General features: G+C 49.9%; 1 long non-coding RNA gene across 1 annotated transcript in view; it reads left to right on the top strand.

The window, feature by feature from the left end:
• LOC137632657 (uncharacterized) overlaps positions 1-12,500 on the top strand; it is a 56,908-nt gene that overhangs the window by 490 nt on the left and 43,918 nt on the right. The window contains exon 2 of the long non-coding RNA XR_011042074.1: positions 3,868-4,126. This is a non-coding gene — a long non-coding RNA (uncharacterized lncRNA). The remainder of the gene's footprint in view (positions 1-3,867; positions 4,127-12,500) is intronic.

Here is a 12,500-nt window from a genome sequence, read left to right on the forward strand (position 1 = left end):
CCGCTTCGCTAATGGGTTTTGCTTTGCTGTGCGTTCGCTTCGCTAATGGGGTAAATGTGTAGGAGAGCTCCGCGCTCGATTTAAAAGTTTCTAAAAGTAGAAAACGAAAGAAAACAGTAAATTAGAGCTACAGTTACCTTGAAACTGTGAGATAATCCTCCTACAACCACCTAACTCTTACACAGAAAATGTAAGCATAAACCTACTACTACAATTATGGGGGACCCCAGTGGGAAGCGGGGTTTTTGGGTGGGGGGAGGAGGAGAAAAGGGATTTTTCGGGGCACTACCGAACCTAATACAACTACCTACCCTACCCTGGGGGCCATGTACCCCTACCTAGGCCTACCGGGGGGGGGGGGGGGGGCTCCGCCCCCCCTGCGACCCCCCCTTAAGGCCACAGTAATTTTCAGGGCACCACCGAACCTAAGACACCCACCTAACCTAGCCTATGGGGCCCTGTACCCCTACCTAGGCCTACCGGGGGGGGGGGCTCCGCCCCCCCTGCGACCCCCCCTTAAGGCCACATTGAGTTTCAGTTCAAACGAAACAAATTCAAATGAAAACGCCTTTTGCCAAAAAAGGAACACAAACTTCAAATTAGTCTCAATATCTAACTTACCTTTGAAACAAGACACGAAAAAATTGCACCTCCTCTTCCTTTTCCCACGAGTAACCACACTACGATCACACCAGAATGCTAATTTGTTGTAATCTATACGGCACACATTTTCACAATTAGGGCACTTTTTCTCTGCCAAAATCAAACCATGACGTTGAGCAAATGCAATTAGCAAATCAGCTTTCCCTGAATAATGTACACAAAAATCCCCATAAGAAATAAAGCAATTGTCACAAGTGACACAGTCGGAACGGGATGAAGGTTCTGCTAATTGCTCCATACTTCACGGCAAAATGAGCTTTTCAGTTTGAAGGGAGATCCGAGACGTGCAAAAATATTCCTCCGCGGAACTTCACGTAAACTGTGGTAACTGGTGGAAAAATAGCAGGGATAAGTGAAGTAATAAGTGTCAGTATTGGCTAGATTTGTAAAAACCGCCATGATTGGTTTTCAAACAGTGTGACGTCAAGAAAACACCTGTTATTGGTTAGAATAGCATTGAGAACTAGTTTGCCATACGCAGTAAGGCGGTGAAACAGCTCATTTTAGCCAAGACATCACACAGTAAACAAAAACAAACACTTAGAAAAAATCCAGGTGAAACATAACTATACACACGAATATCTTCGTTAAATAGAAGCTGCTCATATATTGATTATTATATAAGCGTTCTATATGATATAATAGTGAATTGTAGGTGTTTAAATTCTTCAAGATCTTCCGCGGAGCTCTCTTACACATTTACCGCTAATGGTTTTTGCTTTGTCGTGCGTTCGCTTCGCTAATGGTTTTTGCTTTGCTGTGCGTTCGCTTCGCTAATGGTTATTGCTTTGCTGTGGGATCTCTTCGCTAATGGTTTTTGCTTTGCTGTGCGTTCGCTTCGCTAATGGTTTTTGCTTTGCTGTGCTTTCGCTTCGCTAATGGTTTTTGCTTTGCTGTGGGATCTCTTCGCTAATGGTTTTTGCTCTGCCGTGCGCTCGCTTCGCTAACGGTTTTTGCTCTGCCGTGGGATCTCTTCGCCAATGGTTTTTGGTTTGCCGTGTGCTCTTTTCACCAATGGTTTTTGCTCTGCCGTACGCTCGCTTCGCTTATGGTTTTTGCTCTGCCGTGTGCTCTCTTCGCTGATGGTTTTTGCTCTGCCGTGGAATCTCTTCGCTGATGGTTTATGCTCTGCCGTGGAATCTCTTCGCTGATGGTTTTTGCTCTGCCGTGGAATCTCTTCGCTGATGGTTTTTGCTCTGCCGTGGAATCTCTTCGCTGATGGTTTTTGCTCTGCCGTGGAATCTCTTCGCTGATGGTTTTTGCTCTGCCGTGGAATCTCTTCGCTGATGGTTTTTGCTCTGCCGTGGAATCTCTTCGCTGATGGTTTTTGCTCTGCCGTGGAATCTCTTCGCTGATGGTTTTTGCTCTGCCGTGGAATCTCTTCGCTGATGGTTTTTGCTCTGCCGTGGAATCTCTTCGCTGATGGTTTTTGCTCTGCCGTGGAATCTCTTCGCTGATGGTTTTTGCTCTGCCGTGGAATCTCTTCGCTGATGGTTTTTGCTCTGCCGTGGAATCTCTTCGCTAATGGTTTTTGCTCTGCCGTGTGCTCTTTTCGCTAACGGTTTTTGCTCTGCCGTGCGCTCGCTTCGCTATTGGTTTTTGTAGCCAACAAATCATCCTGACACAAGAATAGTTAGATGATTTTAAACTATTAGAACCTAGATACGTGTCTACTGTGGGCTCTAGAGCCTTTGAGAATGCTGCCCCGAGACCGTACACTTAGCTCCCATGAGACATGTGAAGGATTGAAGATATTAAGGCTTTCAAGAGGAAACTTAAGACTTTCTTATTCAATGTTTTGATAGTGGTGATCTAACAGTAAGTGAGCAATATGCATAGTGAAATGTTGTAGGGTTCCCTTGCTATACAGGACCAGATAAGCAGCCCATAGAGTAAAGTAAGGTATACAGGCTCCTCAAACATATGTTTGAGTAAATGCTAATGTAGTAGAACTTTGTGAGATTGTGACTGATAGTTCTAATATTCTGACCTCTATGCTTTTTCGTGGTGTTGGATTTGCTTTCAAAACAGGCTTCAAAATCCGGGACACTTTTCATGAAAGGAATTGTATTAGATTTCCATCCCTTTCAAGGGACTCTGGTTTGTATACAGTAGTTAGGAAAAATACATCTTATTGCAAAATACAGTAGTTATTTTTCTTTTTTATCAGTCCCTCGAGTAGGGTATGTAATTCAGACTTGTTACTGACATTATTGTAGTGCGTATTCTTTCTTTCTTTTTTTTTTTTTTTTTTTTTTTTACAATGGCATATAGTACACAAAAGTATCTAGAATAATTGCTTTAAATTAATGTCGCTTTTTTGTAGATAGTATGTATATCAAGGGTAAAACAACCAAAGACGCAGATGGGTAAAGTGTTTGCGTTATTAAATAATTGTGAAAATGAATTGACCTGAATTTAAAACTATCTCGGTCATCCACCACGTCTTACTAGATTTTGACATTTGTTGTTATTGTTATGATTATTATTATTATTATTATTATTATTGTTGTTGTTGTTGTTGTTAGCTAAGCTACAACCCTAGTTGGAAAAGCAAGATACAATAAGCCTAACTGCTCCAACAGGAAAAAATAGCTCAGTGAGGAAAGGAAATAGATAAATGATGTGAGAAATCCTTACCAATTAATAAAATATTTTAAAAACAGTAACAAATCAAAACAGATATTTCATATATAAACAATAAAAAGACATATATCAGCTTGTTCGACAAAAACATTTGCTGTAAGTTTGAACGTTTGAAGCACTATATTGGTAAGAGACAGCGATGGACTTCATTGATAACACTAGAGGAGAGAGAAGCATATGATTTCATTTTCTCGTCTATCACAAAGTTTTCCTGTAATACCCAAAAGGGGGCCACAAAGATGGACCCAAACAATTCTTCTTCACCCAAAGGGTTAACTACTGCACTGAAATTGTTCAGTGGCTACTTTCCTCTTGGTAAGGGTAGAAGAGACACTTTAGCTATGGTGAAATAAAGTTTTGTGCCTTAGACACAGTAGTTATTCATTATTCAACAGTACAGTATCTCTCTTCTTTGTGGTCTCCTTTTCATTCAGCAATAAATATTTTTCCAGTGTTAATTGCTTGTGTATTATATTTACATTACAATATATTGTAAATTGTACTCCGTCTATTAGTTTTAATTTATGCATTATATTAGTTATGTTTGTCATTCATCAGGGAAGGACTGACGATCTTTGCAACCGTGGAAGTAGTAGGATTCTTCACAATTGGGCCAGCCGAACCTCCTTTCGGAACGAAGAAAAATGCGCGGCAGGATAATTCAATGGTCTTGCGTTTACACAAAGTTACCAGATTGACGAGTCCAAGACAGGAAGTAGGCACAAACAGGTGACTTTTACTGTCTCGACAGTTGGCTTGGGGTCTCCTCAGCTATGACGTTACCTACTCTCATGATCGCCAACCAGGCGTAAAATTGGTAAGTTTTGGTCTACTGTGCATTTGCTCCTTGTGTTGACAGTGTCTTGAGTTACTGATGTAAAGCCTTTCTTTATCTGTGACTTGTAACCTCCAACGGGCCTGGCGGGGTTTCACAAATTAACGAAAAACAACCGAAGGTTTTTGTAGGTTTCCTTATGTCTCCCAGTTCTGTTACCTGTTCATATATTTCATGGTGTCCTTTAGAGTAATACCAAGCACTATGTTGTTAACAAGCTTCCTTGTGAAATACAATACAGCACTTAGTCATCATTTTATGTTATAGAAGCCAATGTAAAGTTGGGAGTAACAAAGTAACCTGGATTTTTAATTGTGACTGACGTAAGGCTGAGCATTACCGTGTTGTCTTACTTCGTGTACCAATTTGAACTTTTTACCAAATCATATTTGTTTCGACACTAAATACAAACACTTTTGCCATTAATAGGGATTAAGGTTTTGGCAAAGCTGAAGAGACTAGCCATGAGACTTTTAGCGAGATGTAACTACCCTACTGCTATTTATGGTGGAGGTAGCTGGCTACCATACTCTCACACACACACACCTGTGTTGTCTCATCACTTTTTACTTTTGTCTCAGTGAGAGTAGACATTTGTCTCTCTATGCTTAGCTATTTGTTCCGTAACCGAAATACAAACCACGGTATTTACATGGGGTTTTACTTTCGGCGTAGCTGAAATGACAAGACATTAGAATTTTAACGAGGGTTAATTACCCCCGCGCTAGTTAGAAAGGGGGTAGGGGAGTGGTAGCTAGCTACGCCTACCCCCCTCACACACCGGTGAACTGCTTCACTTCACTTTTGGCTCTGGCGATGAGCAGACGTCTCTGCTTCGCCCTCGCATTATTGACAGCCTTAATTTTGTTTTGCTTTTTCTTTCAGCTTGTGTGCTTGAAGTTGGCCTCATCCTTCCTTCCTATCATGCGGAAGTGCCCTGGACTCCCAGACCGCCCTTGTGGAACATTCATGTCGGCGGTCGAGACGGACCCTCACTCCTTATGTCTGCAGTGTCGAGGTCAATGGTGTGAAAGGGACAATACCTGTAGTGAGTGCAGGGAGTGGCTTACCTCCCAGTGGGAGAGGTTTGTCCAGCGGCGTAAGAAGAAGTCTAAGCGTGACCGTTCTCCTTCAAGGGTTGCCTTGAAGAAGGAAGGTTCCAAGGACTCTTCTTCCGCCGCCCGAACCTCCTTCGAAGCTCCCACTCGATCGGTCTCTCGCTAGAGGCCGGCGAGTGGTAGCGCAGGCCCTTCTTTTGTTTCCCAATGTCGGGGTTTGGGAGAGGGCGTTGCCTCCCATAGCGAGGCAGCTCCCCCTCCTACTCCGGGGGAGGGCATTGATCCTGTTGATGACCATGTTGCTAACGATGATCTCTTACAGCTTTGGGCTTCCTTGGGGCCTAAGGGCTCGCCCACCAGAGAAGCCCTGTTTGACCTGATGCAGTTGGGTGCAGCTGTCAAACAGTCGCCGGTAATAGCAGAGGTAGATCCACTGTCTATTGTCGAGGTTGTTGTGGCAGAGGCTTCCGACGGGTCCGGTCAGACCCCTGTTGCGGTTGCGGATGTTGCTGAAAGCTCGGTTCCCCCCTCCGAACATCCTTCGAGGGAGGAGTTGGGTCCAACGGTCTCTCCTGCGGGTGACTTTCCCCCTCGGGGGAGTGCACTGACAGACAATGGTGTTGCTGTGCCTCGAGGTCGTCTTCGCCGTAAGGCTCGCCCTCCTCTTCGCCGTAGAGGCCTTCCTTCTCCTTACAAGGGAGTTAGGAGGCGCCTCTTCGGTTCTTCGCCTTCGACGTCCCCCGCAGAGGATCCTCCACGACGAGAGCAGACCGTTGCAGCTGCATCGCTTGACCTCTCCGCAGATCGTTCGCGATCCCCAACGCCTGCCAGACCTTCCAGTCTTCCATCCCCGTTCCTGGACGCTGATGCGCAGTGGGCGCCTACGCAACTCGTTGTCCAACGGGCACCGGTCCCTTCAGGGCAAGCTGCTCTGAAGGGACCGGTGCCCGTTGGACAACGAGGTGCGTAGGCGCCCACTGCGCATCAGCGTCCAGGAACGGGGATGGAAGACTGGAAGGTCTGGCAGGCTTCGGGGATCACGAACGATCTGCGGAGAGGTCAAGCGATGCAGCAGCAACGGTCTGCTCTCGTCGTGGAGGATCCTCTGCGGGGGACGTCGAAGGCGAAGAACCGAAGAGGCGCCTCCTAACTCCCTTGTAAGGAGAAGGAAGGCCTCTACGGCGAAGACGACCTCGAGGCACAGCAACACCATCGTCTGTCCTCCGAAGAGGAGTGTCTGTTAGTGCACTCCCCCGAGGGGGAAAGTCACCCGCAGGAGAGACCGTTGGACCCACCTCCTCCCTCGAAGGATGTCCAGCTTGCCAGCGCACTTCTGTTCCTCCTGCACACAATGCACTCCATCGGTCTCCTGAGCGTCCACGATCTCCTGGTCGTCGGCACACAACTGCGCGCCCACGATTTCCGGATCTGGGCGCAGGCAAGGACATTGTCCCTCCGCCTCTTCGCCGACGTTGGCCTATGCGCCAGCCATTGCCTGCGCGCCATCGCGCGCACTTCTAAGATAGCCCACGAGATGTCTCCTGAGCCCGTCCACGAGCGTTCGACTTTGCGCGCATCCTTGCCCTCTGGTCCTGCGCCCCAGTTGGTTCGCTCTGAACGCGCAACTGCGCGCCAACGATCTCCTGTACGCCAGTGATCTCCTACGCGCCCGTGCGATCCCTCGCCTGCGCGCTCCTACGCGCCCACGTGCCAGATCGCCACAGGTCTCCGACACGCCCACGCGCTAACTCACCTGGGCATAGTCGATCGCCTGTTCGCGCTACGCGCCATCGCTCGCCAACACGCCACCGCTCGCCAACACGCCACCGCTCGCCAACACGCCACCGATCGCCTACGCGCCATCGTTCTCCCGACCGCCAGAGCTCGCCCTTACAACCGCGCGCACCCTCACCTGCGCGCCCAATCGCACCTTCGCCTCCGCGCCCACTCGCCCACGCTCCTTCGCCCCCGCGCCTTCATCTGCCAACGTTCGCCCCCGCGCGAACCAGCGTTTCTACCATCGCGAGACCTCGCCAGCGATTCCTGCAGGGTTTCGCAGCGTGCCCAACCGTACGAGTCTTCGGGGACGCGTGCTTCCAGATCTTCGTCCTCGCGATCTCCACCCCGCAAGCGCAGAGCTGCGCAGATCCAGGAGCAGGAAGAATCGTCAGAGAGGTCTACGCAACATTCTTCTTTTCAGGCAGGTCCCGTGGTATCCACTCCTAAGGATCAGCCGATCCCCTTCCCTCCAGCGGGTGTTGCTGACACTGCGTCGGTCAGCCGCCAGCCTTGGTTCGTGTCCCTGATCAGAGAGGTCGTGCAGGCCATGAAGCCGGCCCTTTCTGATCTGGGACTGAAACCAACGACACCCGCGTCCCCGCTGAAGAGAAGGAGAGGAGTGGACTTCGTGGTAACTTCTCCTAGGGTTAAGCTGGCTCCCAAGAAGTCCATCAGGAAGGCACCTTCCCCCTCGCAGACACTTTCTCCTTCCCCTGTGGACGAAGCCTTTCTGTCCTCAGGAGAATCCAGCGAGGTGAGGCGTTCTCCCACGGCACCAATGGGAGGAACCCCACCTCGAGGAAGAGAACCTTCTCGCGTGGAGAGGAGCCCCCAGGCTTCTTTGCTTGAGTCCTGTATCCCTCCCAGGAGGGAGCCTAAGGACTCAAAGACTGCTCCTAAGTCTTCTACCCGGATTCGACCAGAGCTAACGAGACCCCAGGAGAACGTCCACATATCTCCCCAAGTAGAGCTACTGGGGACAGGAGACCTTGCTGCCAGCCCACAAGGAGGAGAGCAGCACGAGTCGGAGCATGCCTTCTGGCAGGTCCTGAGTCTAATGAGGCAACTCAACGGATTCAAGGACCCCGAGACCACCCCCCGCGAAGGCAAGGATACGGTCCTGGACCAAGTCTACGGTACCCAGAAACTCCCAAAGACCAGCGTGGCTCTGCCCTGGTCCCAGGGAGTGAAGAGTGCCAGAGACAAGGTTGAGGGCCAGCTCGCCGTACTCGCCTCCTCCAGCCGTTCCTCTGCCGGGAACAAACTCCTCCCACCTCCTCGTGTACAACAGAGGAGGTACTTCGAGATCATGGGGGAGTCTTGTTTAGCTCTTCCCCTCCACCACTCTGTGGAAGAGCTCTCTAGGGGAATTTCTCTTGAGAAACTCTCCGCCCGGTAGGTGACATTCTCGGCAACGGAGATCCTAAGCCAGAAGGTCGCAAAGTGTGCCATGCAGGCCACTTCGTAGCTGGACATCTGGCTGGGGTCTCTGGGCATCCTGTTGCGATCCAAGGACTTGTCCAAGGAGAGCACCAGGAAGGCCCTTGAGACTTTCCTCCTCTCGGGCACTCGCTCCATCGAGTTTTTAGCTCGCCAAGTTTCGAACTTGTGGGCAAACTCGATCCTAAAATGTCATGATGCCATGACCGAGAGGTTCCACTCGAAAGTCCCAGCCGTGGATGTCGGCAAGCTCAGACACTCCTGCATCCTTGGAGAGAGTTTGTTCGAACCCAAGGATGTGGAACGGACGGCTGAGAGGTGGAGGAAGTCGAATCACGATTTGCTCCTCCAAAGGTCCCTTACATCTCGGCCCTACAAGCCTCCAGCTCCTCAACCACAACGTCAGCAGCCTCGTCAGTCTAGGACATCGAGACAGGCTCCGGCAGCAAAGACAAAGGTGTCTAAGCAGCAGCCCTTTCCTGTAAAGGACAGGAAAGGCGGAAAGTCCTCCAGGGCAGGTAAGAATCCTAGGGGGAGTGGCCGAGGCTGTAAACGCTAGGATTGGCAATCCCCCTGCTTGTCCACCAGTGGGGGGATGCCTACAAAGTTGCGCAGACAAGTGGCAGCAACTCGGGGCCGATTCCTGGACGATCTCTGTGATCAGCCAAGGATATCGCGTTCATAACATCTCTTCCTTCCCTGACAGCGAATCCAGTGTCGTTGAGCTCCTATGCCATGGGATCGGTAAAGGGGCTAGCCCTTCGGGCAGAAGTCGAGACCATGCTCAAGAAGGATGCTCTCCAGGAGGTCGTCGACGGCTCCCCAGACTTCAGTCGACTCTTTCTTGTAAAGAAGGTGTCTGGAGGCTGGAGACCTGTCATCGACCTCTCAGCTCTGAACAAGTTTGTCAAGCAAACTCCTTTCAGTATGGAGACAGCAGACAGTCAGATTTGCAGTGAGACCACAAGACTTCATGTGCACTCTGGATTTGAAGGACGCGAACTTACAGATCCCAGTCCATCCGTCTTCCAGGAAGTACTTGAGATTCAGCCTAGACAACACGATCTACCAGTTCAAGGTACTGTGTTTCGGTCTCTCCATAGCACCTCAGGTGTTCACTGAGTGTTCACCCTGATATCTTCGTGGGTACACAGGATCGGCATCCGTCTCCTCCGCTATCTGGACGATTGGCTGATCCTGGCAGACTCGAAGTCGACCCTTCTTCGACACCGAGATAAGCTTCTGGGACTTTGCCATGATCTAGGGATCATGGTAAATCTCGAGAAGTCTTCTCTGCTTCCAACTCAGTGACTGGTATATCTAGGCATGATATTAGACACCAATCTCTACAAAGCCTTTCCATCGGACGACAGGATAGCAAGGCTGAGGAGGGTGGCAAGACCTTTCCTCGGTCACCAGGCCTCCCTGGCCCGTCTAGTTCCGAACGGCCGCCTCAGGAAGAGATCCCTACAATGGCGGCTCAAGTCCCGGTGAAATCAAGGCAACGATTCCCCGGACACTCTGGTCCCTATGGGACCCGCGGAACGGACGGACCTGCAGTGGTGGCTGACCGACGAAAACCTTCGAAAGGGAGTGGATCTTCTCGTCCTCCCCCGGATTTGATGCTGTTCTTGGACACGTCAAAAGAAGGGTGGGGGGCCCACGTTCTGAACCACAGGATCTCAGGCCTATGGTCAGAATCAGAAAGGTACATCCACATCAATCTGCTAGAAATGAAGGCCGTCTATCTGGCCCTTCAACAGTTCCAACAGACCCTGGCGGGCCACTCCGTGGTGGTGATGAGCGACAACACCACAGTAGTGGCTTATATCAACAAGCAGGGAGGAACTTTTTCACAACAGCTATCCCATCTTGCAGTAGAGATACTGAGGTGGACCGAAGTCCACTCGATAACACTATCAGCTCGCTTCATTCCGGACAAAAGGAATGTGCTCGCCGACAGTGTGAGCAGAGCATTGCAGATTGTGAGTACCGAGTGGTCTTTGGATCCTCAAGTAGCTAACAAAGTCCTGACTTTGTGGGGTTCCCCGACAGTGGACCTGTTCGCGACAGCTTTGAACTTCAGGCTGCCGCTGTACTGCTCCCCAGTCCCGGACCCCAAGGCACTCTGGCAAGATGCCTTCCAACAACGGTGGGACAACATCGACGTCTACTCCTTTCCCCCGTTCTGTCTAATAAGAAGGGTGCTCAACAAGACCAGACTATCGGTCACTCTGTCAATGACCTTAATAGCTCCGCTATGGCATCACGCAGTGGTTCCCGGACCTTCTGCAACTCCTAACGGAACTCCCAAGAGAACTCCCCCCACAGCACGAGCTACTCAAGCAACCACACTGCAACATCTACCACAAGGCCGTAGCTTCGCTTCGGCTTCACGCCTGGAGACTATCCAGCGTCTCCTCACTGAGAGAGGCTTTTCGCAACAAGTTGCGGAGAGGATGTCTCGACACCTGCGAAAGTCATCCGCAGGGGTTTACCAGGCAAAGTGGAGTCTTCTGTGGTTGGTGTCGTGGGAGGGGTATCTCTCCCCTCGATGCCACTATTCCAGCAATAGCGGAGTTTCTCGTGTATTTGCGGGAGGAAATGCGCCTTTCAGTCTCGGCGGTGAAAGGCTATCGGTCAGCCTTAAGCATAGCCTTCAGGCTGAAAGGAATGGACATTTCTTCCTCGCTGGAACTTTCTTTACTCATACGAAGCTACGAATTTACCTGCCTTCAGTCGGAAGTGAGACCACCTCCATGGAACGTGGTTCGCGTCCTCAGGGCTCTTAAGAGACCTCCATTCGAACCATTACGCCAGTCCTCTGATCGACACCTGACTTGGAAGACGGTGTTCCCGCTCGGTTTGGCATCAGCCAAGCGGGTCAGTGAACTTCATGGTCTCTCATACGACGTCGCCCATTCAAGGGGATGGGGGAGGTAACGTTCGGGTTCGTCCCTGAGTTTGTAGCTAAGACTCAGAACCCTGGAGTGCCGGACCCACGGTTCGACTCCTTCAGGGTCTCGAGTCTCCATTCTGTAACAAGTGACCCAGACCATCTGCTACTATGTCCAATGAGAAGTCTGAGGCATTATCTGAAGAGAACGGCTGCAGTCTGTCCCCGCGTGCAAGCCTTGTTTGTGAGCACGGGAAGGACGAAGAGGAGGGTCACCAAGAATACCATCTCTGCTTGGATTAGAAGGGTCATCCACCACGCCTTGAATCCAGATCCTCCTCCGTCACGTCGTCCCTGAGCACACGATATCAGAGGCATCACAACATCTCCGGCTTTTAAGAGAAACTTCTCGGTGACGCAGGTGCTACAAGCTGGGGTTTAGAAGCGTCAAATGACCTTCACAGCCCACTACCTGCAGGACGTGACCCACAGGAGCCTTGATACATTCTCGATCGGCCCTGTGGTGGTTGCATAACAGCTGGTCTAACCTCAGGCTCCTTAATGGACAGGTAGCAGAAGGTTGAGGGCATTGTTACCCGGTTTTAGACTACATGAATGAAAGAGTATGTCCGGCCCTTACTTCTTTCTTCATCCTCCCCTCTCTTGGGGAAAGCAGCATCCTGACCTCAAACCTCTGCAGGTAAACCATGCTTCCTTGTGTTCCTAGTACAGTGGAACCTCTACACACGAACGTATCTACATCCGAATTTTCCAACATCCGAAGTAAAATTCGAGCAAATTTTTGACTCTACACCCGAATTTTATTTCGACACACGAAGTAAACATTACGCCACTGAGCGTCGAGTGCTCAGTTCTCTATTCTTGTGTGTATCGTGTGGTTGTCTTCTGTTTGGTCTGTTATTAACAGTGCTTATTTTCTTCCTTTTCTCACATTTCCTTTTTGATTTTACCTATAATTATGGTGCCTAAGGAGCCAAGTTTCAGTACAGGAAGAAGGCAATTCTTTCATTAAAATTGAAGCAAGAAATTATAGAAAAACATGAGAGCAGTGTGCATGTGAGTGATACTGTATGGCTAAACAATATGGCCGGAATAGGCCTATGATCTCGAGGATCATCAAGCTGAAGGAAGCCATTAAAGCAAATAACCATCAAAGGGGTTC

Source organism: Palaemon carinicauda, chromosome 41 (assembly GCF_036898095.1).
Source record: "Palaemon carinicauda isolate YSFRI2023 chromosome 41, ASM3689809v2, whole genome shotgun sequence".
Lineage (NCBI taxonomy): Eukaryota > Metazoa > Arthropoda > Malacostraca > Decapoda > Palaemonidae > Palaemon > Palaemon carinicauda.